Below are 24,583 nucleotides of genomic sequence, written 5' to 3' on the forward strand. Positions count from 1 at the left end.
ATTTTTAATGTAACTTTGATGACTGTGAACTGTTATGATCGATTTCAAGGACACCTACATTTCCTATCATCCCTTATTCCACCGATTCTTATCATTTCTTCAACCTATTCATACTTCTAAACCCATTACCAACACATTAACCTTGTCATGCTAAATACATCCTATAGCCATACCAACATCCTCCATCCGACCGAATGCCAACTGATATAGGACACGTGGCGGATTGTGTTTTTAAATACAACGGAAAGAGACAAATGTAAAGCAGCCTATTCATTTTATTCCACACAGCCAAATCATGACTCCACCACCCGACGTACCCAATGATTCAAGGGACTCCCCAAAACCATACCCAACATTATATATACATGCTCCCAGTGCTCTTGTGGTGACATCTATGTAAGCGTACAACACTCCTCTGTTCTAAAATGAATGAATACGCTGTGAAGTGAGTACAGCCAGTTATCCCACCATCATTTTCGCATTTGATTCCCATAACTTTCAAAGTAGAATCAGAAGCAGTGAGCGTCGAAAGAAGTATTATCATTTGGGTTCGATTTACACGGTGAGGATTGGAAGCAGTGAGCGTTGAAAGAGGAAAGTATAACCACTCTGTTTCGACTCCCACCACAGTCATAAGATAATCGACCGGCCGAGCATCATATTGAAGATTAAGGGAAGCAATACACCAGGTAACAAATTTGAAATTTCTTTGTTAAAATTGTAAGAACATAAATAGAGAAGGGTTAGAGCACGACCCTCTGCCACTATGACTAATAGGGTCGAGCCGAGTGTGTTCGATAGTTCACAATATCATGAGGATTGCATTGAAATTCTCATAGAAATACAGTGGTTACCATTTCTAGAGAAATTTCATGGAAGCAATGAGGAGGTTACCAAGCAATTTGCTTTCACATTCAATGGAGAGAAAGCCCTGATAGGTAACTTCTCATTCAGGGTTTCAGAGGATACTATAGCTCAGGAAATAGGGATTAGTCCAGAAGGGGAGAAGTATTTTAAAACAAAACAATTTAAAGAGAAATCGTGGACGCAGTTTATGTCTAGATCCAGAGTCTCATCAGTGAACTGGAAGAAGGGTGTTCCAAGAAGTTGGTTGATGCATCCCTGGGATGAGATGGTCTACATCCTTCAAAAATTCATAACCTGTGAAGGTCGTTACAGTATTGTCTATCTATACCACATTAAACTACTGCTCCACTTGAAGAAACAATGTGTTATCAGTGTACCATATTTTCTATTACAAAGCTTAACCAAGATGTCCAAGACTATCCAGAAGCAGAAGGGGAATGAAGGCAAGAGCCTATATCACTTTGGCTTAATTAAAATTCTTATTGAGCATGAATTGCAGAGAAGAGGGAAACCATGGAAAGAATTCCTAGCTGCTAATCAAATTAGAGATGAGGAAGATAAAGAAGAAGTGCAAGAGGACTCAGGGTTCATGAAGGATATTGATGAAGAAATCCCAGTATCCAAAGCCAGCAAGGCACCTCTACCTGTGGGCAACATAAAGACTAGGAACATGAGAAAGGAAGATGCTAAGAGGGCCTAAAAAGATAAAATTTTCACCACTTACTCACGAAGAACAAGGAGGACACCAAAAGCCCAGTTACAAGAAGACCAGCTTGAATCCAATGCACCTGCACAAATGGATGTTAAGAGTGGTCACCACTCACTACCAGGACCAGAAGTTGATATAGAGGTAGAAAGCAATAACAAGCAGTAAAAATGTTCACCACCTCCCATTAAGAGACAGAAGAAATTGGAAAAACAAATTGAAGAATTAAAGGAAGAGCTCATGGAGGCTAATATGCTAGAAAAAGTTATCAAGAGAGAAAATGAAATGCTCCGGGCGCAGAGTAAAGAAACTCAGAAGAAGAATGAAAAGTTAAGGGAGAAAATCAGTGAACTAGAGGCTGAGGAAACGAAGATTTCTAACTGGGCCACTAAGTGGTACAATCAGAAGAAGACCCTCAAAGAAAAATACAAAAGGTTAAAGCAGGAGCTCATGGGTCAGAAAGATAACCAGGTGAAAAAGAATGTGGACACATTGCTCAAGGCAGCAGAGATCCAGGTAGGGACAGAGTTCAAGGGAAGCACTTCGCGGATAGTATGAGGACATGCTAATTCCTTAAGTCGGGGAGAGATGTTGGTATCATCCCAAGACCCCTTTTTCCTCCTAAAACATATCATTTACCCATTCCTTTTCATCATATATCCCTTAGAATCCTTGGAAATTTGTTAGTTAATAGTCTTATAGTTATTAAAATGCATTGAAATTGATTTAGGAATTTTATGTTGAAGAATTAGAAGTTTTTGGTGAAATGGTTAAGGAAGTTCCAACATCCTCTAATTAGCTCATTGTTTGACATGTGGCACAATAGCTAGGCTAGAACGAAAGGCATGGATGAAAAGTAGAATGTTCAAGCATGGAAAAACACCTATCCTACAGCCGAATCGACCCTCCTACATGCGCGATCAACTCAGGTCAAAGCATGGCACGCTGGCGACAAAGGCAGAAACAGCAGCTCATTCTAATTTGATTTAGTTTTTGTTCTTTTTGAAATCAGTTAGGATAGAAACATTTTGAAAAGCTCGATGTAGTAAAAGCGGCAACAGCCAAATTCCGAATGTACATTCATTATCGAAATGACATGGTTGTGCTAGACATATGTAAATACAGTCCGAGTAATGGATGTAATGGTTAATCGTTGTATCATTCTGAAACAGAGTTTTTGAACTTAATACTAAGAATCTAGTTACAGTTACGACTTGTGTCTCGTGCATTGATTTGATAGCCGGTCGAATATAGTCTAGTGTACCTCTGGAATGTGGACGGGCCCTGCGTTCAACCGGTATACTGTTATTTTCATTTTATTTGCACTTAGGTTATCATATGGTTTGCACAGTAGTTACGATTGATTGGATTTCGATTTCAATAGGTATTATATGGTTTGCACAGCAGTTACAATTAATTGGGTTTCGATTTCAATAGCTCTTGATTTCCATCGAATGTATATGGTTTGCGTTTGTGGTAATGCCTGAACAGTCATCACTGAGATCTTGAAGTGCGTCCTGTAAGGGATTCGATCCCTGTGTTGTCTTTTAAAAGCACTATCATGAACTTTGTTTTCATTTCAAAATCCATTTATGATCTCTGTATATTTTGATATTGTATAAATATTAGTGAATGTTGGGTGTTTACTGAACAAGGGTTTTATGTGTAATATCTTTGTAAGGAGATTGAGATCATTGTTGCAGTGATACACAGTGTTTAGTTTCAGTGTGTAATTTGGTAAATGCATTTAATGATAGTATTGTAATCAGGTATATCAGCAGAGTGACCTGAGTGCTTGGATGATAGGTGACATACCCCAGTCTTCCGTAAAGAAGCCCTGTGACCTACATCATAACCACTTAGCCAACAATCCTTTATGTCTATATACTTTAGACGCATGCCTCTAAGCTTACGCATCATGGTCGATAATAAATATAGTCTAGTCTAGTACCCTAGCTAGAACACTACACCTTATCATAGATCTTTAGGGCTCATTGTTCGAAAAAGCTGTTTTCCATAAACTGAGACCCAGATATGCACGTTAATGTCAATCAATGAGTTAGTTGGGAATCATTAATGAAATATGGTTTTATTCTGATCAAAGAGCCATTTCACATAAGGTGGTATATTTTATATGTCTTTAGCATTTAAAGCTTTCCCGTCACCTTTTTCTTATCATTATTCTCACCTCATTTGTAAACTGCAAGAACAAAGAACAAAGAACTATACAAAGCAGTATTCAGGATATTATGGGAAAGAAAAGCAAAGCTCCAAGTTATAAAGACAAAGAAATGACACCCTTGTATACAGACACCGCCTGTAACAAAGATGCTGGTATTACTACTTGTGAAGGCATGTACAGTCTACTTGAGGAAGAAAATCCCAAAATGATGGAGGTTACAGCTACTGCAGGCTCACATGGGTCTTCTGAGGAATCTATTATAGAACTGACTTGCTCATTCTTGCACCGGATAGCGGCGAAGCCCAAAATTCTTCCATACATGGACATGGTTAAATGGGTACTGGACAACACTGACATCACAAGCAGACAATTCAAGACTCAGAGTCTAGAACTCATGGAGTCATTATTTCCACAAAATTTAAGCTTTATATCCTCTAACAAAAAGTGCGCGAGAGGCGAAAATCGCACCAAGGAAGCCCGGATCAAGAAACGGAGGCATTTTCCGATTAGCGCCTAGCGCTAATTGCACATTGCTAGGCAAAACCCCTTGAGAAGAAAAGCCTCTAATTTCTCAGTCACCTGTAAACCCGAAAGTTTGTAGCAAAGAATGCTAAAGGCAAAAAAGCAAAACTTGAATTCTAAAACCAGTGGTATTTATCATAGATATCCTCAAAGTGGTACGTAGATATGTACAGAAACTATAGACAGGCTAGAGACAGAAGGTTCAAGAAAAGGCAGAATCAATCAAAAGATTAACTAAGTTGAATTGGGATTCTTACTAGGTGTATTTGGTAAAACCACATAGCCAGTGCATGACTCTCAAATGTATCATCAATTCTGCCGAGAAGATGGCGCCAGCTCTTGCCGATTCCATTTTCGCAGGACAGTTAAAGTTGGAAGTCGGCCAACAAACTCTTCTCAAACAAATGCTAAACGCTTGCAGTTTCAAGGAACAGATACACAAATAGTTAGTTTTAGTTTTAGATTCAGTGTTAGTATTAATTTTTCTTTATTTTTGCCTAAAATGAGGACGGTCATTTAAACTGTATCCTACATTTTTGTAATAAATTATTTTTAGATTTAGTTAGTAGTATTTAAACCCTTCTCATGCATTTAGAGAAGGCTCCTAAAATTTGTCAAAATGATTCCTCAGAACATGCACTTTTGCACCCTCCAAGAAGGTTTTGATGAATGAATGGAACATGATTTATTGATATCTACATTTAATATCTACTACTGATGTTGCACTTTTGTACTCTTAGTGGATGTTGTATTAAGAAGAGATAAATCATTATTTCTTGAAGCTCATGAGTAGAACTAGTTATAAATGGTACTTTTATCTCTTAACTATTTCTACCTTTGTGTTAAAGTGATATTTGTGTTCAGTTGTTTATGTATTGATGCATGAATTCTTGAGTTATCATTTGGCACTTGTGTATGGTGATATCTATTTATTTATGCTTAATATATGAGTAGCTAATTATGCGATATGTTTTTCACAAGTGTTTCGTCTAACCTTTTATACAAAGTGGTTTATCTTTATTGAATTCTTTTCTCATAACAGTTGAATGATCTTTATTACCAATTGTTATTTGAAATAATTTTAGATCGCATAACGGAAAGATTACATCCCAGGTTAGTTTAGAATTAGATATTTCTATTTTTTAGAATACAATTGCATGTCATTGGATTAGATTTAGAATAAAAGCATTTCACTTAAGAAATTTTACAAAGGAAATATCAATTCTCAACACACACACACATATATTGGGAAACTGGTCCCATATCCCCAGTTGGATCCACTATACCAAATGGAAAAGGAGCTACTAACCAAGGTTCAGATCGGGTGGGTATCCCCCTTGTTATAGACCCGATTTTTGGGGCTTCAACATATTTGGTGCTAGAAGGAGGGCTTGAACTGTGAATGGCAAGTAAGTCCAACTCTAAATACCATTCTGAGAGTAAATCACCCTCACCATCTCCCCTAACTTCTCCATCGCACTTAGAATTTTTAAATCTAGAGCCAGAAGTCGAAAGAACAATAGTCGCTGCCAGAAACCCTGAAATTTCAGAGGAATCTACTATTGAACCTCCTGAAGTTGAATCTTTGATCCATAAACTTTAGGGGTTTTCTATATCACCTCAAAGATCTGATAAATCTCAAGGCAGCATGACTTCACAATATAACCCTGCTCATCCTCTCACTAGATTAAAGAGTGAAAATTTTGGTGTTCAACCAACCGAGATACCTCTACCTACAAGGAAGAGAGCAAGGAAATCACCTAAAGGGTCTAATAGCGAGAATCTTTCATCATCATCATCCATCTCAACCTCTCCACTGCGAAGTCAACCATCCACCCCTCCACTTCAGATTATTGTCCACCAGTCCACTGGAACTTCCACATCTCCTTCTCGATCATTTGGAGTCATAATAACCTCATCTTCCCAACCGCAGGGATCATCTTCTGCACTTTCCTCTGTTATTAGTTAAGCGATGGCCCAATCTCCATGGAATAACCCAGGGGCAGTCTTAATGCCTGCGCCCTTGAGTCAGATACTGGCCCATCCTGAAAAATGGCTGCCTAAGTTTAATCCTGAAGTAGGCATGCTAGCGGAAGAACATATAAATAACTTTATGTTATCCATAAATCTCAATGGAGTTACCAACGAAGACGCTGTCGTCCGACTTTTTCCTTATACTCTGCAAGGAGCAGCCGGATCATGGTATTTCTCATTACCATCTGGATCTATCACTAGTTGGGATATCTTCCAAGAACAATTCTTGACTAAGTTCGGTGATGACAGGTCTACGACGACACTGATCAACGACCTGTCTAACCTTAGGGCTGAGTCAAAAGAACCTATCAAAGATTTTAATTCACATTTCAACAAACTATTAAATAAAATCCCTACTGCTTCCAAGCCTATCGAAGAAGTGCGAAGTGAATGGTATATCTCTTCTTTACCATCAAACATCGCAATCTTCGTTCATAGGGCTAACAAAAAAGCTTTAGCTAACAATATGAAGGAAGCAATAGCGGTAGAGAAACATGACAGATGAATGAAAATCCAAGAAGGTTATTTTTAAGGAAGACCCCAAGAAAAAACAAGCGAAAGATCCGTTTGATTTAGAAGGATTGCAGAAAGTTTTGAAAACCATGTCTAACGAAATGGTTGACATTAAGAAACAAGTGGCAGAAACCTCTTCTAAAAAGCCATACAAGCCTTATAGAAGAAATCGTTCGACTGATTCAAAGCCGCCAAATGCTATCACAGGTGTTGAATCAGAAGAAGAAGAAGAAGATGAGATTGCTACTGAAGAACCTACTGATGAAGAAGAAGTTGTAGAGGTACAAGGTATGTGGGATTTCATCCTCCCAAATGAAGAGGATCAAGAGGCATCCCCGGTTAGTACTCGCAGTAGAAATCAACTTGATCCTCCTCAACCTACTCCTAAGCCAAAGAGTGCAAGCTCAATGACTAAGGATAAAGTCGCAACCAAGAAAATGACACCTAAAGTGACTCAAACAAGCCCAGTCTAAACATATTCATCAACTCCATCAAAAATGTTGATCATTTCAGATGAAATGGAGTATAATATCATAGAAGACATGAAGAAGACTAGGGCTAACATCACTTTTTATGAATTGAGCAAGTTAAAACACTAGCAAAAGGTACTTTTGAAAGAATTACATGTTGTATCAATTGCATCTCTGCCCACCGCTGTAATCTCTCAAGCTTCCCATGAAATGGGAAGACCTCCAACTAATGTGATTAATAAAGTTGATCCAAACGATATCGCTTTAATTGGAGGAAGGTCGAGATCTCATACTCCCCCATTTCTTCTTAGTTATGAAGTTTTCAATAAAAATTTGCATAATTGTTTAGTGGATTCTCGAGCTTCATCTAATATTTTACCAAAATCAATATGCGCAAAGTTGAACGTTCAACCACAAAAATTTGTTGTGCGCATAGTTCAACTAGATCGATCGCAAGTTGAAGTGATCGGAGAATTAAATCAGGTTACCATAAGGCTATCATCTAATCTAAAGGTATGTCAAGTTATCGAAATTTTAGTTGCAGATATTCCAAAAAAAATTGGCTTAATTCTTAGCAGAGATTGGTCAGAAAAACTTCATGGATACTTTGCAACTGATTGGTCGCACATGTGGCTCCCTTACAATGGTAAACCAAATCAAATAAAGGTTGAGCGAGAAAGACATCAGAAATACATAGTAACAGAATTGGAAGGAGAAAATGAACCGGTAGCATACAACAATAATATCATCGGCAACTACTCTGTTGATTCTTTCTTAGGAAATTTTAATTCTCATACTTCGCCTTACTTAGAACATTCTGTTTTATCTCAAGTAGAAAATTTTTCTCAAACAGATAGTTCTAAATGTATTAATTTTATAGATAGTCCTGTAAATAAATCTTTATTTTGGAAGTTACTTTTTGACAGTTCTAAGTCTAACGAAGGAGCAAGAGCAGGATGCGTGTTAATCAGTCCAGAGGGAAACAAAACTATGCTAAGTTGTAGACTCGAGTTCGATTGCACCAATAATATCATAGAATACAAGGTTTTAGTCCAAGGATTATACAAAGCAATCGTATTAGACATCAAATATCTACAAGTTTTCAGAGATTCTGAAATTGTAATTAGATAGGTACACAATACTATACATTGTTTATCAGGTCATTTAAAGCATTTCAAATATTTAGTTCAAGATCTGACTGAACACTTTATAGCATTTAATATTTCATCAATTCCCAGACTCCAGAATGCTAGTGAATACCTCATAGCTAACGTAGCTTCCAGGCTCATTCCTTCAGAAGACTATAGCCCTGATCGATTTCCAATCGAATTAATCTTTAAACCCTCGATTCCTGATAACATTACCAATTGGAGGATTTTCAACGACGATCCTGATATTGTAAGCTTCCTCACATCTGAAGGATATTACACCAATCAGATAATTGATGAGGACCAACATCATAGACAATTACAGCAAGATAGCACTAATAATGTTATGCCAAAGTTAGTAGTCAAGTTAGAAGACCTATATGACTTGAAAGATCGATTCAAAAGGTCTACCAATTCATAACTGAAAAGTTCAAATTTGAACTATGAATTAGTAAATCTAGGAACTGATACCAAACCACATAATATAAATGTACACCTTGGTCGAGCTCCTGAAGAAAAATTAGCATATGTTCGTCTCTTGAAACAATACAAAAGTGTCTTTGCTTGGAACTACGATGAACTCAAAACTTATGACACTTCTATCATCCAACATACTATCCCAATGATAAACAATGAAAAACCTATCCAACAAAAGCTGAGAAAGATACATCCCAATCTAGAAAACCAAATCAAATCTGAACTCAATAAGTTATTGAAAGCCAAAATCATTTTTCCTGTTCGACATTCTAAGTGGGTTTCCAACATGGTTCCTGTTAGAAAAAAGAACGGAGACATTAGAATTTTTCATTGACTTTCGAAATTTAAACAAAGCCTGCCAAAAAGATAATTTTCCTTTGCCTCCCATGTAGCAAATACTACAAGCAGTCGCAGGATCAGAATTAATGTCCTTCTTGGATGGTTTCTCTGGCTACAACCAAGTGTTGGTTCATCTCGACGATCAATTAAAGACCACATTCAGAACCAAATAGGGCACTTATGCATATCAAAAGATGCCTTTTGGTCTGATCAACACTGGTGCCACATTTCAAAGGGCCATGGAAATCACATTTAAGAGATTAGTAAAAAAATCAGTGGTAATCTACTTGGATGATATAACTGTATATGCCAAGAAACGAGGCAATCATCTTAGAGATTTAAAATAGATCTTCCAACGTTTTCAAAGGTATGGAATTTCACTTAACCCGAAAAAATCCATTTTTGCATTAAGTGAAGGAAAACTTCTTGGATTCATAGTGTCAAAATCTGGAATTCATATTGATCCTGACAGAATCAATGAGATTTCTGAAATACCCCTACCTCACAACAAGAAAGCTATGGAATCTTTTCTTGGCCAAATTAATTTTGTAAAGAGATTTGTTCCATATTTTTCGAAAATCGTGTCTCCTTTACAAGTAATGATTAAAAATAACTCAATCTTCAAATGGGGCCAAGATGAATATGAGGCATTCAATCTGATCAAACAAGCAATTGTTAACGCTCCTTCTTTAGCAATTCCAAATTTTTACAATCCTTTCATTTTATATACAATTGCCTCTGATAGATCATATGTTGCGATACTCACTCAAGCAAACCAAGACAAGGCAGAAGCCCCAATTTCTTTTTTTAGTTCAAATCTACAGGGGGCTAAGTTAAATTATTCAGACGTAGAGAAACAATCCTATGCTATTTTCAAAGTGATTAAATATTTTAGACTCTTTCTGCTTAAAACCCATACAAAAATTATAGTACCATTTCCAGCGGTAAGAAATCTCTTAGTGCAGAAAGATGTGGGTGAGAAAAGAGCCAATTGGGTTACTGTCTTACAAGAATATGACATAGAAATCAAACCAGCAAGTATTGTAAAAGGTCAAGGCTTTTGCAAAATGCTGGCTGGAGCATCGCTTATTTCCGAAATACCATCTGCAGAGATACAAATGTACGAGGTAAGCCTAAACAATGTTGAATCATTATACGTTGATATCATATTTTATCTAAAGAATGGATATGCTCCTTCAAACCTCGATTACACCATGAAAAGAGCTCTAACGTTGAAGGCTAAACAATATCAGCTCATGAATGATGTACTTTTTAGAATAAATTATGATTCTGTTCTCCTTATATGTCTTGAGAAATCTGAAGCTGAAAAAAGTCTTGCAGGAACTCCATGACGGGCCAGTAGGCAGACATTATGCTGGAGATGCTACTACACATAAAATCCTCCATGAAGGCTATTACTGGCCCACACTATTCAAAGACTCGCATAGCTACGTAAGGAAATGTCAAGTTTGTCAAACGGCTACTGGGAGACAAAAGAAACCATCATTCCCTCTGCAACCAGTCAACATTGAGCAGCCTTTTGATCAATGGGGATTGGACATAATAGGTGAAATCGTTCCTCACTCTTCTAAGCAGCATTGGTATATCCTTACAACAACAGATTATTTTACTAAATGGGTAGAAGCAGTGCCTCTCAGGACGGCTAATGCCGAGCACATCATTTAGTTCATAGATCAGTTCATAATGACCAGGTTTGGTTTACCTTTTGCTTTAATGTTTGATAATCCATCGTATTTTTCTGGTAATGCTATGACTGAATTTGCACTCAAAAGGGGTTTCAAGCTGAAATACTCTGCCAATTATTACCCACAGGGGAATGGGTTAGCTGAATATATAAATAAAAACTTAATCAAAATCATTAATCGAACCATTGATCAAAATCACAAAAATTGGCACAAGTCTTTAATATATGCTTTATGGGCAAACCGAATAACAAAGAAAGACTCCATTGGCACTTCTCCCTCTAATTTAGCTTATGGGAAAGAAGTGGTTCTTCCAACTCATCTAGAAATTCCCTATTTTGCCTTAGTTCAATATATTGATGAAGCACCAACTTCTTCCTTATAACTAAGGCAGCTGGAAATAATTAAACTAGAAGAGCAATGATAACAGGCCAAAATAACTCATGCTCATCACCAAGCAATAGTAAAAGCTTCTTTTGATTCAAACATGATATCCAGAAAGGACTTTCAGATGGGACATCTAGTTTTAAAATGGGACAAGGCTCATGAGGAAAAAGGGAAACATACGAAATTTCAATGGATGTGGCTTGGCCCTTTCAAATTGCAGAAGTCATAGGTCCATCTACTTTTATGTTACAAGATTTTACAGGAAAAAGAGAATCTTTACCTGTTAATGGAAAAATCCTCAAAAAATACTTTCCATAGGAGATCATTCTTCTATTTTTGTACATTAGTTTTTCTTTATTTTCATAAATAAAACCAGTCGTAAATGGTTAGATTTGGAATTCACGAAAAAGACAAGTCTCTCTTTTAGATTTTGTTTTTTCGCTTGTATAAATAGAATTTTTTTAGAAAATTGCTCATTATTATTGAAAGATACAGATAAAGGCTACAGGCCTGGAAATGATACTAGTTTCAACCTTGTAAATTTTGATAAAAAGCAACCTTTAGAGGGAAATCGTTTTATATCAGTCCAATGAAAGGTATCAATAACAAAACAAAGATTCTCTGTAGAAAAGATCTTTCCAAAAACTCTACCATTGTCGTCCAGAGCTATCTTAAGGAAACAATGACTTCCTCCCCACCTAGAGAATTACAACTTTCAGGGAATAATCCAATGATACACTTTAACTTAAAGAATAAGAGGTCTCATCACGAGCTGACTTATCATGATCATAGATATTATAGCTTGTTGACTTTGCCAATACTACATACCACAACAGGGCAATGACTCAAGATTGTTGCAATCAAAAGACAAGGGGTCTCATCACGAGCCAACTTGTTCAACAAAGTTATAAATCAAGTGAGTGGCACTGTCATAAATTGGCTACCAAACCAAGACATTGTTCTTTAAGGGTTAAAAGAAAATGAAATCAATAAGTGTGGATATGGATTTCTCTTTGAAAATTGTATATTTCTCTAAGTAGGATACAAGATCATTGTTGGGTAACAGGTAACCCTGTCGAGGCTATAAATGCCTTCTGACAGCAGAGGCTCTACCTACGACAAATGAGCATATTTAAAACTGATTTACAGAGAAGGCTTTGCTTTTATCTTTATAAACCAAGTAGTGACTGATGTAGATACAATGACTAGCTTCATCGAGTAAAAAACCAAAGTTAAATATAGAAGAAACGAAATATCATTAACAGATGAAAGCATGATGTACTTTGTCTTTCTATAATAAATTTTGATTTTCTAGAAAATTTTCTATTTTGGAAGTTGATAAAATTCAAAAGAAATGCAGAGATAACTGGTTCTTCCAAGTGAATCGCCAATTGTTGTGGCCAACAACAACCCCCATTCTTATTTAGTTTTATCACTAATACTAAATAAGTGGGGGGCCATTAGTCAAAAATTTTAAAAAAATCAATTAGTGCTTGTATTTCCTTTTTCAATAAAACTTACTATCATAAACTTAGGAGAATACCCTTGAAAAATCTAAAAAGGCTTAAGTTTTATAATAAGGTAGGATAAAATCACTCCTTAAGAAATATCTCATCACAAAAAGGGTAATGGATACCTCCTTACAAGCGGAATTCTAAGATTGCGAGATAGCGATGTGAAACTACACATTAAAAACATTCATCGCATCGCATGCCTCAAATATCACTTACACTGAAAAACCTCAAACCGTCGATATGCAATGTCGCATATCGCAAATCGAATTTTGCAGATAACACATTAACATATGATTGTCATACACTATGATCAGCAATGTTGCGATTTTGTGATATTGCCATCTGCGATATTGCCATTCTGCTATATTGCGATCTGCAATATTGCGAAGCAAATCGCAAATCGCCTTATCGTAGATCTTTAGGACTCATTGTTCGAAAAAACTTTTTTCCATAAACCAAGACCCAGTTATGTGCACTAATGTCAATCAATGAGTTAGTTGGCAATCATTAATGAAATATGGTTTTGTTCTGATCGAAGAACCATTTCACGTAAGGTGGTACATTTTATATGTCCTCAACATTTAAAGATTTTCCATCACCTTTTTCTTATCATTATTCTCACCTCATTTGTAAACTGTAGGAACAAAGAACAAAGAACTATACAAAATAGTATTCAGGATATTATGGGAAAGAAAAGCAAAGCTCCGAGTTCTGAAGACAAAGAAATGACGCCCTTGTATACAGACATCGCCTGTAACAAAGATGCTAGTATTACTAATTGGGAAGGCATGTACAATCTACCTGAGGAAGAAAATCCCAAAATGATGGAGGTTATAGCTACTGCAGGCTCACATGGGTCTTCTGAGGCGTCTATTACAGAATTGGCTTGCTCATTCTTGCACCGGATAGCAGCGAAGCCCAAAATGCTTCCATACACGGACAAGGTTAAATGGGTACTGGACAGCGCTGACATCACAAACAGACAATTCAAGACTCAGAGTCTAGAACTCACGGAGTCGTTATTTCCACAAATTTTAAGCTTTATATCCTCTAACAAAAAGCATGCGAGAGGCGAAAATCGTGCCAAGGAAGCCCAGATCAAGAAACAGAGGCAGTTTCCGATTCACGATAATGGCGCATCGCTGGGAAAATCCCCTTGAGAAGGAAAGCCTCTAATTTCCCAGTCACCTGTAAACTCGAAAGTTTGTAGGAAAGAATGCTAAAGGCGAAAAAGAAAAACTTGAATTCTAAAACTAATGGTATTTATCAGAGATATCCTCAAAGTGGTACGTAGATATGTATAGCAACTGTAGATAGGTTGGAGACAGAAGGCTCAAGAAAAGGTAGAATCAATCAAAAGATTAACTAAGTTGAATTGTGATTCTTACTGGGCGCATTTGGTAAAACCACACAATCAGTGCATGAGTCTCAAATGTATCATCAATTCTGCTAAGAAGATGATGCCAGCTCTTGCCGATTTAATTTTTACAGGATAGTTAAAGTCAGAAGTTGGCCAGCTGACTCTTCTCAAACAAATGCTAAACGCTTGCGATTTCAAGGAACAAATACACAAATAGTTAGTTGTTAGTTTTAGTTTTAGATTCAGTGTTAGTATTAATTTTGCTTTATTTTTTCCTGAAATGAGGACGGTCATTTAAACTGTATCCTACATTTTTGTAATAAATTATTTTTAGATTTAGTTAGTAGTATTTAAACCCTTCTCATGCATTTAGAGAAGGCTCCTGAAATTTGTCAAAAATGTGTCCTCAAAACTTGCACTTTTACACCCTCCGAGAAGGTTTTGATGAATGAATGGAACATGATTTATTGATATCTACATTTAATATCTACTACTGATCTTGCACTTTTGTACTCTTAGTGGATGTTGGATTAAGAAGAGATAAATCATTATTGCTTGAAGGTCATGAGTAGAACTAGCTATAAATGGTACTTTTATCTCTTAACTATTTCTGCCTTTGTGTTAAAGTGATATTTATGTTCAGTTGTTTATGTATTGATGCGTGAATGCTTGAGTTATCATTTGGCACTTATTTATGGTGATAGCTATTTATTTATTCTTAATATATGAGTAGCTAATTATGCAATATGTTTTTCACAACTGTTTTGTCTAACTTTTTATACGAAGTGGTTTATCTTTATTGAATTCTTTTCTCATAACAGTTGAATGATCTTTATTACCAATTGTTATTTGAAATCATTTTAGATCGCACAACAGAAAGATTACATCCCGAGTTAGTTTAGAATTAGATATTTCTATTTATTAGAATATAATTTCATGTCATTAGATTAGATTTAGAATAAAAGCATTTCACTTAGGAACTTTTAGAAAGGAAATATCAATTCTCAAAACACACACACATATATTGGGAAACTGGTCCCATATCCCCAGTCGGACCCACTATACCAAACAGAAAAGATGTTGCTAACCAAGGTCCGGACCGGGTGGGTATCCCCCTTGTTGTAGACCCAATTTTTGGGGCTTCAACTGGTTGTTGGTTTTGTTGTGGAAATGATAGTGAAAGTTGAGGGTTCTAATTTTAAAGTTGTGGTTGTTGATTTTGTTGTGGAATTTGTGGGGGAGGATAGTTCTGATATGATGGAGGATATTGATAATATTGAGAAAATATTCCATAAGGATTTTGTATTCCTTGAGCCCAAGGTTGAGATTGAGATTGAGGTTGAGGTTGAGGTTGAGGCCAAGGCTGCTGCCAAGAATTCCAATTTGGTGGGGGCTGAAGATACATTAGATTGTTAAATCCCTCATTTTTTGGCCCCTGCCAAGGTCTTCTAGACTCATCCTGTCTATCAAATAATCTCATCCCTGCTGGTCAGGTTGGACCCATGTCTGCACATGCATTTCAGATAATTAGCCTTTAAAGACAAAAAACACATAAAATTTTATAAAATTTGGAAATATGTCAAAATGAAAAATTCTCACCTAGATCACCCCACTGAGTTCCAAATGGAAGTGGGATATTAGGATCACCTCTGTAATTCATCCTGGCATACGGAAGTCCTCAATGAAAACAATATGTTGGACTAACCAGTCAAATAACTCTAAGTATATCTCCCTACTGGTCCATCACCTCCATGACATGCCATTGGTGCAACACACCTCATCATGTGTGGATCCCTGCGACCCCCTCGTTCACTAGAAACTTCTATGGCTAGAGGATAGGAATCCTTGCTAGGGAGAAACCAACAAGAGTGGTACCGTAACTGAAATTATTCATATTTCCATTCTTGCATCTAGTCAGCTAGACCTTCATTTTCACCACCACTTCCTCGCACCAATTATACACCATGGATTGCTTGTCTCAAAGATTAAGCCATGCATGTCTAAGTATGAACTAATTCAGACTGTGAAACTGCGGATGGCTCATTAAATCAGTTATAGTTTTTTTGATGGTACTACCTGGTTGATCCTGCCAGTATTCATATGCTTTTCTCAAAGATTAAGCCATGCATGTCTAAGTATGAAAGAATTCAGACTGTGAAACTGCGGATGGCTCATTAAATCAGTTATAGTTTTTTTGATGGTACTACCTGGTTGATCCTGTCAGTAGTCATATGCTTGTCTCAAAGATTAAGCCATGCATGTCTAAGTATGAACTAATTCACACTCCATGGTCGTCAGCATCTATGCCTATGTGGCTAAATGAAGGGCATCATTGCCACACAATTTGCAAACAGTAAAGGTAATGGTCCTCATAGGAAAAATTTCGATGGTATGAATATACATTCTCCCATCCTTGGGTGATGCACCTGTGAAAAATTGTCGTAGATACCCATCGGTAGTAGCTTCTCCCACCCTCTGTCTAAATAATGGAATATCGACTGTTTGATGAGACAACCTAGTCAAGAAATATATGTCATCAACATCCATGGTAACACGATGATCGGCAACCACAAAACACTTTTCTTGGACATTCTAGGTTCTTACCAGTGATTTCATCAGATCTACCTGAGCTTTCATCCCATGAATGAGCCAGTATTTTAGGAGGCGACAAGTCCTAAGAGATTTCATGGTGTTCAGATCTGCCAATGTTTCCAAATCATTGGCTTCATGTTATCTATCCCTCCACTCCATTTTCAAGTAATCAAATAGTCTGAAAAGGCTATTTTAAAAGGATTAGAATCATTTTAGAAACTCAACTCATGTTTTTCTTGGCCCAAAACTTGTTTAAAAATAAGCCCTCGGTGCTTGTGTAGCTGCCTTTTATGGATAGGGCGTAGGTGCGCAGATTTTTCTAGTAAAATTCCACGCAATCTGTGACTTTCCGTATGGAAATTTTTATTAGCCTCCATGGGCCGTACTGAAAATAACCCGTTCAAGGCTGAGGGCACATTTTAAAATATAATCTTGCCCCAAAAAATCAATGAAAGCTTAAAATAAGATTTTAAACGGATGAAAAACCAAGTTGAGGAGAGATATTCTACCTAGAAGAAGCAATGCACGATTTCGTCCACCAATTGGCTCAGAATCAGTCCTAGAAGTTTGGCTGTAAATACCTCTCTCCCCGCTCTCAAATGGTAAAAATGCAAATGATGAAAAATAATTTAACATTTTCACTTTGTATAAGTTTTATGAAGCTATATATATATATATATATATATATATATATATATATATATATATATATATATATATATATATATATATATATATATATATATATATATATATATATATATATGTATATATTTGGAACCTTTTTTAGTAGTTATGATGAGTTATTCAGTTTAAATGTGCAGGATAGGTTATAGAGTGAGGATGAATCACTTTGACTATTCAACAGACTTTTATCACTTTTCATGCTCTTAAAAAATTATGAAAAACAAAAATCATGGAGTCTTTCTTTAAACCCTTTTTAAATTCTTTCAAAACAAAAAGATTGTCGAGTACTTGCTTGTTCGAACTCGTAAAAGTAAATGAACAATCATCAACTCAATATAAGTTTACCCCTTTAATGGACTCAGTTAGGAATGTTTATGAAAACGGTATACATTAATCAAACATGGTCAATAGAGTTCTCTCTTGTATTATTTTAACCTTTTTTGGACCTGAGAGACTAAAACTTCTGAAAAAGAATGTGATGGAGTCTACTCATGTTTTTCTTCTAACTCTCAAAACTGAAAAACACCAAGCTTTACTTTCTCTGGGCTCGCTAAAATTCTACGTTAAAAGAACTGAATGAGTTTCCTTTTTGTGTCATTTTCAAACTCTTAAAAGAAAATGAAATCGAGTTACTATTTTACTGGACTCGAAAAAATTAAATAGTATAGGACTGGTGGGCTCCAGTATTGCAAAAATCATGCTACAACTCCTGGGTCTTCCTTCTTTACGTTTATCAACCCGGTAGTTCGTAACAAACTTGGAAGCGACGGTGTTGTATGCACAAGTAGTAGCTCTTACTGCAGGCTGTCACTTGATCAGCAGGCGCAAGTTCGCTAGGAGCTTAAGCCAACTTCTATGAGTTCTTAGAAGAAGCTTTAACTGTGATGGAAGGAAACTAACTCTATAGGGGCTATTCTACTTGCAGAAAGAGAATGAAAACTTGAAATTAAATGCAAACCCTAGCAGGCCCTAGTAAACCCTAGTTTACCCACTAACCCTACTTTTGCAAGAAAAGAGATGGAAACTAATGAAATGAGTGCCATTGGCTAATGAAATGGTAAATTGCATTTATTCAAGATACTTCTGAAAATAAATGAGAAGAAATCATCTTTTTTTACTTTTGAGTGTTTTTATGTGGAAATATTATGCTTGTGATTTATCTGGTTGTGACTGTGCAAAGGTTTGGTGGCAAAGGAAGATGGAGTTGGCTTTTGCAGAGGGTGCAAAAGGTGTGGAGATGTCTTAAGAAGCCCCTATTACCCTTGTAAAGACTTTCATTGTGATCAGACTTTGAAAAATCATTCACAGGAAACTCTAGAGGAGGCTGTAGGGGATCTACAAGAGGTTCTACAGGAGGATCTACAAGAGGAGGCCGAAAGCTATTTTTAGAGTTTTGAAGGTGGAAGAATGCTGTGAAAGGGGAAATGAAGGCTGGATGAAGGTTTTGAGGCATCTAGAACTTGTCAAGGAAGATCAAGGATGAACATGATGGTTGGCTTTGTTCAAATGGCAAGAAAGCAGCTTTATGGAAAAATGCAGAAATTAGGGCAGATTGGTGAAATGTTGTGAATGAGTTGAGAAATTTAGGAGGAGTGAGCTGGTGTGGCTATTTTATGGAGGGATGGTGAGCTGAGATGTCCTGCAAGAGATCTACACATTTACCTCTCAAAACTTGACCAAAGAAAGAACTAGAAACAAAGTTTTGTCTAGTTTGACCTAATTTCTGACCTACAAACAAAAAAGTGTTGAACAGTACCTTATGAATAGAAAAGCATGAGGGAGAACTATGGCAAAAGAACAGGGAATGATCTAAGAAAGTGAATCTGAACCAATATCAACTTTTCCAAATCAAGTTATCACACTAGCAGTTGCATGGAAGAGAAAAAAAACTGTGTTTTTGGTGGCAACAGCAGTGCCTTGACCTAAAATCATAGTCCTAGGAAGGGAGAAAGGAGATCAAGGCTTGTTGTGTCCTTTTTGGATCTTATTTTGTCACTACAACAACTTACTTAAGCAACTTGAAACAAAAACAACTATACTAACCATCAAAAACAACCTCGTCTAACAAAGTAAAGTGAATCTATGCAACAAAAGTTAGCTCATGAATGGAAAAAAAAACATGTAAGTACACAAAGGAGGTGTTGGGTAGCTTTGTTGGGCCCTAACCCAAGAGCTTCAACTCTGTGAAAGAGATCAGTGCTAGCTCAAAAATTGTTTCATCTTTATTTATAAAAAAAAATAGCAGTTACATCGCATAAACTTTTCTCAAAAAGAACTTGAAAATACGCTGACCAATATGCTGCACAAAAATGCGAAAATACACTAAGAATTGGCTAACCTACTGAGGCTCAAAGCCTTCTTATTTATACGAATGATGACTTCCAACATTCCTCCTAAAATCAAGGAACTTAGCTTCCTAGAACTGAAGATAAAAAACAATCCTACTTGACTTGCTCGGCTGCCCCTTGGAATCATCAACTTGGGCCTTTGTGCTCCAAGTTGCTGATGGAGGATTCAAGGAAAGGGGTCATTAATGAAGGAGACACCCCCCCTACAAGTCCTGTTCCCTATTTTCCTCAATTTTGACTACCATTTGCTCATTAATTCCTTGTATTTGTTCAAAATTGTCCACAAAATCTACAAAAAGCACACATTAGACTACATGGCAAAGTGAGTAACCCAATTCACTTTATTAACATAAATATATTCAAAAACATGCAACAAACTAATGAGAATGGTGGATTAAGTTGAAATAACCCAATTCACTCTATTAACATAAATATATTCAAAAACATGCAACAAACTAATGAGAATGGTGGATTAAGTCGAAATAAGAGGTGGAATGAGCCCATATAGTTACCTATTTCTAGGGCTCATCATCACCCCCCTGCTGAATGGGTTGCTCATCCTCTCAACAACTAATCTAGATCTTCATCTTTAATAGCCCTGATAGATTCCCTGACATCCCAGGCCTCTCATGTGATGTCTTCCTCTCTATCATGGAAACCTACTTTCATATCCACTTTTTCCCATTGTTTTTGTCCTTCCTCCTCCTTAACTCCTTCCAACAGTCCTAGCAGTAGTGGAGGGCTGAGTTTAAGCCTAATCCAGCTGGCTTTCAAATTTTCCATTGAGTGCTTATATAGGGGCATTCTCCTCATGGCTTCCCTCATCCTGTTTGGGGAGTGATACTCCATGATCCTTAGGCTATGTGGCAATGTATTCCACCTTCTCATGCAGGCATGAAGGCATTCATAGCCAACAATCTCTCCATATCCTCGAAATGGGAAATAGCCTGTGCTTGCTTGTCAACATAGTCAGGGAGAAATTAAGGATTAGCTACAAGGTATTGGTGGACGCAGATGAAAGCCAAGGGTTCTGCTGGTTTTTCTCTAATCATCATGGGTTCATTGAACTCTTTTGTCATCATTTTCTGAATTTCCACTGCTCTCTTCTCTTCATGGCTCATCCAAGAAGCCATAGCCATTAACTGTAAATCTCCCAATGCAACATTTCGATCCCATAAATCCATCTCACTGAGTGCCATGTTGTGTAGGTAAAATTATAATAGCTTTGTTTTATCCTCAGCTAAGCTGTGATCACATAAATTCATAAATTGGCCATAATCTTGAAATGGTATTGTGCCCCTCTGGGCCAGTGTTTTAATATGAAATTGGAGCCACTGGTCTTTGAGGTACAGTGCATATGATTTGGCTGGCTACCTGCAATGTAATGCCTCCATTGCCCAGCTGGCCATGCAGGCCAACTGGCTTCCCTTTCCTGTAGTTGCCTTTTCAAAATCAGCACTTTAGTTTCTGCCTTGTATTATTTTTCTTGTTGTTGTTTCATCAGTATCTCACTATCTGTTTGTGGTTCTTCTTCTTGTTGCTGCCTCTCTACTGCTTCACTATCTGCCTGGGGTCCCTCTTTCTGTTGCTATCCTTTCAAAGTTGACAACTCATTTCCTCCTTGAGGTTCCCTTTCTTGTAGCTTCTTTTTCAACAATTCATTTTCTTCCTGCACTTGAGCTCCTCTGATGCTCTTGGTATGCCTTACCATGCTCAATTCTCTGCTCATATCTCTCAACTTGTTTTCCAAGTGTCCTATTTCTTCGACCCCTCTAGATTTTGCAATCTACATCCAGATGTGCGTCCTGACTCTTTCCTTTTCCAGTTCGAAGAAAAGAAGCACTGCAAATTTTTGTGGGATGATCTTCCCACCCTCCAGAAGATTGTAATAGGAGCTTAAGTTAGGTTGAGGTCCAGGCTCTGATATTTCTTTTGCCTTACCTTCCTCTTGGGACTATTCTTCTGCCTTCCTTTCCAGTTTCTCAGTTTCTTTGAGCTCAACCAATGTCTCTTATAGAGAGGTTTGTGCCCTCTATAAGACTGCTTTAGAGTCCATTAATTTTATCCTTTCCTTCCAGTTGGAGGTCTTAGGACTCCCTCTCTCATAGGTGATGGATATTTTGGAGGGATATTCCTCCTTTGTGTTATAGCTCCAAATCTCACTCTTATGGTTTGTGATGTTGTACTCATGGCCTAGGGCAACCCCTCCTTCCAGACCTGGTCCTAAAATTTAAAAAACAGTGTTTTATCCCTTATACGCGACATTGCCTTGAGTTAAACATGTGTATACGCGGGTATGTGTATAGCCAACCCGCGTGTATGTATTAAAACACTTAAAAAATATATAAAACTCCTTATTTTCGGGCGGAGATCGCGGGTTTTACCTGCTGATCACTTGTTAGTGCTCGTGGCCCAACTGTTCCCAACCAACTCCTAACTAAAAAACTACTTTGGAGATGGTATAAAAAGACCTCAAAGGGAAGGCCTAAGGGAGGAGAGAAGAGAGAGAAAGGTTATGCTGAGATTTTTCCCTTGACTAGGTCTGAAGTCCCTTGTGCCTTCTGCACTTCCCCCATTTTGTACAAGAAACTTTTGTTTCCTTGTGTGTTGATGTTCATCCACCATTTATGACATCATGGAGAGAGTCATGGAAGGAGTTTGTTAGACGCTTGAGGCTGGAACGGATCCGGAAGGAAGCTTTGCTTGGAGCTTGCTGAAGGTGACTCAGGTGAAAATATTCCTTTTTATGTACTTTATTTGTCTATAATAAAAGAAACACATGTCTTGGTTCCCGAAATGAATCTTTATTATGTTAATGATATTCATGTTTAGAATTCATATATAAAAGGTTGTTTGGATTAACTAACTACCTTTCTTTGTAACATGAAGATGGTTTCTTTATAAGTTTTTGTCCATATACTACTGTGTTCTTTGAATTGGTTGTTTTGCAAGACAAAAGAGAAGAAGGGAACTCTAAGAAGGGTTTGGACCCTAAAGGCCTTCTCAAACGTAGGACCAAAGGTACATACCCTTATCATAGAATTTTCTTATAAAAGCATAATGGTTGTATGAATGCATGTTTCTTTGAATAGATAACTTTCAGTCTGCTAGGGTTTCAACCCAAAAAGCCCTAGGGGAGTAATTCCCTCTATCAGAATTGGCGACTCCGTTGGGGACAACACTATTGTTGTTCCTAGTTTGGGTGTTTTTCAAGCCAATAAGGGCTCAGTTGCCTTGTCTGCTTGCTGTTATTGTCTGGTCTGTTTTTGAACTTTAAGTTTTGCCAGCTTCTTCAGTTTGTCTTTTTTATTTTTCTTGAAGCTTTTCATATACGCTATTTTTCTTAGATAAAGAAGCGTATATACGCTTGTTTCTTTGAGTGAACCCGCGTATACGCAGGTTTCCTCAAACACAGTCGTGTATACACACAATTTGTACATAAGTACAATCGCGTATATATTGCAATTTTCAAGATCTATAAATATTTTTAGTCTCTTAATGTTTGCCTGGTGATTTGAGTCAGTCTGAAACAGTCATTTTCCAATATCAGTTATTTGTTTTACAGCGAGCATCTCGTTCCGAATTCTCTCTGATTCTAAGAAGTATTGGTCTTGTTTTTGTTGATTGCAAGCGTCATCGTTTTTTGCTAAAGCACGCAAGATTTCTTACTAGGAATCTTGGCTGCTCTGTTTCATCAGGGTAGGAAGATTGAATTCAATCTTTGTGTTAATCTTGCTTTTGGTGACTTTTTGTTTGCTTGACAAAACCACTTTTTGTGACTATCCACTTCTTTGTTTCATGAAATTTGTTGATTCACACCTTCTTGGAATTTGTCTTTTTGATCTTTTTGGTTTTCATTGCCAAAGCTTTCATTGCTGCTTTTGATTGTTAAGAGTGATTTCAAACACATTTATTTTTGTTGAGTTTTCATCCGTTGAGTGGTGTCGATTCGCAAAAGTGTTTAATTTCCTATTCTTCAATCACAAGTTTTCAGTGTTGTTGAGAGCGTTTATTTTGAAAAGACTCTTTTGCTTATTACTTTTGAAGAAAATCTTTTTGAAAAACTTAGTTTTTGCTTTCTTGAACTTGGTTTTCATTTGGTTTCCTTTTAGTGAAGTGAAAGTGCTTTATGTTTGTCTTAGAACTTGTTTTTAGTGTTTAGACGAAATGAATGGTAACATCTCATATTCCATCTAGACATTTTAAGTGGCAAGATAAAGATTGATAAGCAAGCAACTTTCATTTTTTGTTGTATCAGCATATATTTGTTGCATTAGGATAGATTTGCATATCCTTTTAGGCATCCATATTTTTGTTAACTTTTGTGAGTGTGGAGTTTGAAAAGAAAATGAAAAATTTGTTTATTTGAAGTTCCTCTTAACCCTGTAGAGATTACTTTTCATCGAAAAACGAAAAAGTGCATGTGCATGTAGTTAAGTTTTTATTAATTTCTTTTGCGTCAAAAAGCACCACTAGCTTCACTTTCGTTACCTTGTTACTTAAAGAACAGCCTAATAAAATCAATCACTAACTAAAATTCACTAGAACTTTTTGTTTTAGTCAGTTACACCAACAAGATTAGGATTTTAGGGCCTTGAATTAGGCGAGTGGAGAGTTAACTCTCCAAGGCCATATAAATGTCAAGCATAGGAGTCTGAATAACGAGAGAAAATCCAATAGCGTTAGGAAGACCAGGAAAGCTCCGGATCTGGGAGTTAAGCATGAGGGTCTGTG

Source organism: Pinus tabuliformis, chromosome 1_2 (assembly GCF_031772625.1).
Source record: "Pinus tabuliformis cultivar Carrire ecotype Pingquan chromosome 1_2, CPIR1, whole genome shotgun sequence".
Classification (NCBI taxonomy): Eukaryota; Viridiplantae; Streptophyta; class Pinopsida; order Pinales; family Pinaceae; genus Pinus; species Pinus tabuliformis.